This window comes from Musa acuminata, unplaced genomic scaffold (genome assembly GCF_036884655.1).
Source record: "Musa acuminata AAA Group cultivar baxijiao unplaced genomic scaffold, Cavendish_Baxijiao_AAA HiC_scaffold_118, whole genome shotgun sequence".
In the NCBI taxonomy this organism is placed as follows: Eukaryota; Viridiplantae; Streptophyta; class Magnoliopsida; order Zingiberales; family Musaceae; genus Musa; species Musa acuminata.
The window spans coordinates 60,001-65,000 of record NW_027020397.1 but is presented as its reverse complement, the minus strand read 5'-3'; positions in this window follow the sequence as shown (position 1 = coordinate 65,000).

Here is a 5,000-nt window from a genome sequence, read left to right as displayed (position 1 = left end):
GGAACCCCCCGGGTGGCACAGGGCTGGATGGGGCTTTCGTATATAGCAGGGACGGTGCTGCCTCTCGCTTCGCTCGCTGTCCGCCGCTCGCCGCTCGCTCGCGCAGCCAAAAATGGCCAGTTTTGGCCCGTTTTTGGGCCGTTTTGGCCAGTTTTTGGCCTGTTCTTGCATTGCGCGGTGACCGTCGAGAGCGGAGCAAAACGTCAGCCATCTCAGCACCCTGGAACCCCCCGGGTGGCACAGGGCTGGATGGGGCTTTCGTATAGCAGGGACGGTGCTGCCTCTCGCTTCGCTCGCTGTCCGCCGCTCGCCGCTCGCTCGTGCAGCCAAAAATGGCCAGTTTTGGCCCGTTTTTGGGCCGTTTTGGCCAGTTTTTGGCCTGTTCTTGCATTGCGCGGTGACCGTCGAGAGCGGAGCAAAACGTCAGCCATCTCAGCACCCTGGAACCCCCCGGGTGGCACAGGGCTGGATGGGGCTTTCGTATAGCAGGGACGGTGCTGCCTCTCGCTTCGCTCGCTGTCCGCCGCTCGCCGCTCGCTCGTGCAGCCAAAAATGGCCAGTTTTGGCCCGTTTTTGGGCCGTTTTGGCCAGTTTTTGGCCTGTTCTTGCATTGCGCGGTGACCGTCGAGAGCGGAGCAAAACGTCAGCCATCTCAGCACCCTGGAACCCCCCGGGTGGCACAGGGCTGGATGGGGCTTTCGTATAGCAGGGACGGTGCTGCCTCTCGCTTCGCTCGCTGTCCGCCGCTCGCCGCTCGCTCGTGCAGCCAAAAATGGCCAGTTTTGGCCCGTTTTTGGGCCGTTTTGGCCAGTTTTTGGCCTGTTCTTGCATTGCGCGGTGACCGTCGAGAGCGGAGCAAAACGTCAGCCATCTCAGCACCCTGGAACCCCCCGGGTGGCACAGGGCTGGATGGGGCTTTCGTATAGCAGGGACGGTGCTGCCTCTCGCTTCGCTCGCTGTCCGCCGCTCGCCGCTCGCTCGTGCAGCCAAAAATGGCCAGTTTTGGCCCGTTTTTGGGCCGTTTTGGCCAGTTTTTGGCCTGTTCTTGCATTGCGCGGTGACCGTCGAGAGCGGAGCAAAACGTCAGCCATCTCAGCACCCTGGAACCCCCCGGGTGGCACAGGGCTGGATGGGGCTTTCGTATAGCAGGGACGGTGCTGCCTCTCGCTTCGCTCGCTGTCCGCCGCTCGCCGCTCGCTCGTGCAGCCAAAAATGGCCAGTTTTGGCCCGTTTTTGGGCCGTTTTGGCCAGTTTTTGGCCTGTTCTTGCATTGCGCGGTGACCGTCGAGAGCGGAGCAAAACGTCAGCCATCTCAGCACCCTGGAACCCCCCGGGTGGCACAGGGCTGGATGGGGCTTTCGTATAGCAGGGACGGTGCTGCCTCTCGCTTCGCTCGCTGTCCGCCGCTCGCCGCTCGCTCGTGCAGCCAAAAATGGCCAGTTTTGGCCCGTTTTTGGGCCGTTTTGGCCAGTTTTTGGCCTGTTCTTGCATTGCGCGGTGACCGTCGAGAGCGGAGCAAAACGTCAGCCATCTCAGCACCCTGGAACCCCCCGGGTGGCACAGGGCTGGATGGGGCTTTCGTATAGCAGGGACGGTGCTGCCTCTCGCTTCGCTCGCTGTCCGCCGCTCGCCGCTCGCTCGTGCAGCCAAAAATGGCCAGTTTTGGCCCGTTTTTGGGCCGTTTTGGCCAGTTTTTGGCCTGTTCTTGCATTGCGCGGTGACCGTCGAGAGCGGAGCAAAACGTCAGCCATCTCAGCACCCTGGAACCCCCCGGGTGGCACAGGGCTGGATGGGGCTTTCGTATAGCAGGGACGGTGCTGCCTCTCGCTTCGCTCGCTGTCCGCCGCTCGCCGCTCGCTCGTGCAGCCAAAAATGGCCAGTTTTGGCCCGTTTTTGGGCCGTTTTGGCCAGTTTTTGGCCTGTTCTTGCATTGCGCGGTGACCGTCGAGAGCGGAGCAAAACGTCAGCCATCTCAGCACCCTGGAACCCCCCGGGTGGCACAGGGCTGGATGGGGCTTTCGTATAGCAGGGACGGTGCTGCCTCTCGCTTCGCTCGCTGTCCGCCGCTCGCCGCTCGCTCGCGCAGCCAAAAATGGCCAGTTTTGGCCCGTTTTTGGGCCGTTTTGGCCAGTTTTTGGCCTGTTCTTGCATTGTGCGGTGACCGTCGAGAGCGGAGCAAAACGTCAGCCATCTCAGCACCCTGGAACCCCCCGGGTGGCACAGGGCTGGATGGGGCTTTCGTATAGCAGGGACGGTGCTGCCTCTCGCTTCGCTCGCTGTCCGCCGCTCGCCGCTCGCTCGTGCAGCCAAAAATGGCCAGTTTTGGCCCGTTTTTGGGCCGTTTTGGCCAGTTTTTGGCCTGTTCTTGCATTGCGCGGTGACCGTCGAGAGCGGAGCAAAACGTCAGCCATCTCAGCACCCTGGAACCCCCCGGGTGGCACAGGGCTGGATGGGGCTTTCGTATAGCAGGGACGGTGCTGCCTCTCGCTTCGCTCGCTGTCCGCCGCTCGCCGCTCGCTCGTGCAGCCAAAAATGGCCAGTTTTGGCCCGTTTTTGGGCCGTTTTGGCCAGTTTTTGGCCTGTTCTTGCATTGCGCGGTGACCGTCGAGAGCGGAGCAAAACGTCAGCCATCTCAGCACCCTGGAACCCCCCGGGTGGCACAGGGCTGGATGGGGCTTTCGTATAGCAGGGACGGTGCTGCCTCTCGCTTCGCTCGCTGTCCGCCGCTCGCCGCTCGCTCGTGCAGCCAAAAATGGCCAGTTTTGGCCCGTTTTTGGGCCGTTTTGGCCAGTTTTTGGCCTGTTCTTGCATTGCGCGGTGACCGTCGAGAGCGGAGCAAAACGTCAGCCATCTCAGCACCCTGGAACCCCCCGGGTGGCACAGGGCTGGATGGGGCTTTCGTATAGCAGGGACGGTGCTGCCTCTCGCTTCGCTCGCTGTCCGCCGCTCGCCGCTCGCTCGCGCAGCCAAAAATGGCCAGTTTTGGCCCGTTTTTGGGCCGTTTTGGCCAGTTTTTGGCCTGTTCTTGCATTGCGCGGTGACCGTCGAGAGCGGAGCAAAACGTCAGCCATCTCAGCACCCTGGAACCCCCCGGGTGGCACAGGGCTGGATGGGGCTTTCGTATAGCAGGGACGGTGCTGCCTCTCGCTTCGCTCGCTGTCCGCCGCTCGCCGCTCGCTCGTGCAGCCAAAAATGGCCAGTTTTGGCCCGTTTTTGGGCCGTTTTGGCCAGTTTTTGGCCTGTTCTTGCATTGCGCGGTGACCGTCGAGAGCGGAGCAAAACGTCAGCCATCTCAGCACCCTGGAACCCCCCGGGTGGCACAGGGCTGGATGGGGCTTTCGTATAGCAGGGACGGTGCTGCCTCTCGCTTCGCTCGCTGTCCGCCGCTCGCCGCTCGCTCGTGCAGCCAAAAATGGCCAGTTTTGGCCCGTTTTTGGGCCGTTTTGGCCAGTTTTTGGCCTGTTCTTGCATTGCGCGGTGACCGTCGAGAGCGGAGCAAAACGTCAGCCATCTCAGCACCCTGGAACCCCCCGGGTGGCACAGGGCTGGATGGGGCTTTCGTATAGCAGGGACGGTGCTGCCTCTCGCTTCGCTCGCTGTCCGCCGCTCGCCGCTCGCTCGTGCAGCCAAAAATGGCCAGTTTTGGCCCGTTTTTGGGCCGTTTTGGCCAGTTTTTGGCCTGTTCTTGCATTGCGCGGTGACCGTCGAGAGCGGAGCAAAACGTCAGCCATCTCAGCACCCTGGAACCCCCCGGGTGGCACAGGGCTGGATGGGGCTTTCGTATAGCAGGGACGGTGCTGCCTCTCGCTTCGCTCGCTGTCCGCCGCTCGCCGCTCGCTCGCGCAGCCAAAAATGGCCAGTTTTGGCCCGTTTTTGGGCCGTTTTGGCCAGTTTTTGGCCTGTTCTTGCATTGCGCGGTGACCGTCGAGAGCGGAGCAAAACGTCAGCCATCTCAGCACCCTGGAACCCCCCGGGTGGCACAGGGCTGGATGGGGCTTTCGTATAGCAGGGACGGTGCTGCCTCTCGCTTCGCTCGCTGTCCGCCGCTCGCCGCTCGCGCAGCCAAAAATGGCCAGTTTTGGCCCGTTTTTGGGCCGTTTTGGCCAGTTTTTGGCCTGTTCTTGCATTGCGCGGTGACCGTCGAGAGCGGAGCAAAACGTCAGCCATCTCAGCACCCTGGAACCCCCCGGGTGGCACAGGGCTGGATGGGGCTTTCGTATAGCAGGGACGGTGCTGCCTCTCGCTTCGCTCGCTGTTCGCCGCTCGCCGCTCGCTCGCGCAGCCAAAAATGGCCAGTTTTGGCCCGTTTTTGGGCTGTTTTGGCCAGTTTTTGGCCTGTTCTTGCGTGGTGCGGTGACCGTCGTGAGCGGAGCAAAACGTCAGCCATCTCAGCACCCTGGAACCCCCCGGGTGGCACAGGGCTGGATGGGGCTTTCGTATAGCAGGGACGGTGCTGCCTCTCGCTTCGCTCGCTGTTCGCCGCTCGCCGCTCGCTCGCGCAGCCAAAAATGGCCAGTTTTGGCCCGTTTTTGGGCTGTTTTGGCCTGTTTTTGGGCTGTTCTTGTGTGGCGCGGTGACCGTCGTGAGCGGAGCAAAATGTCAGCCATCTCAGCACCCTGGAACCCCCCGGGTGGCACAGGGCTGGATGGGGCTTTCGTATAGCAGGGACGGTGCTGCCTCGCGCTTCGCTCGCTGTTCGCCGCTCTCCGCTCGCTCGCGCAGCAAAAAATGGCCAGTTTTGGCCCGTTTTTGGGCTGTTTTGGCCAGTTTTTGGCCTGTTCTTGCGTGCCGCGGCGACCGTCGTGAGCGGAGCAAAACGTCAGCCATCTCAGCACCCTGGAACCCCCCGGGTGGCACAGGGCTGGATGGGGCTTTCGTATAGCAGGGACGGTGCTGCCTCTCGCTTCGCTCGCTGTCCGCCGCTCGCTGCTCGCTCGCGCAGCCAAAAATGGCCAGTTTTGGCCCGTTTTTGGGCTGTTTTGGCCTGTTTTTGGGCTGTT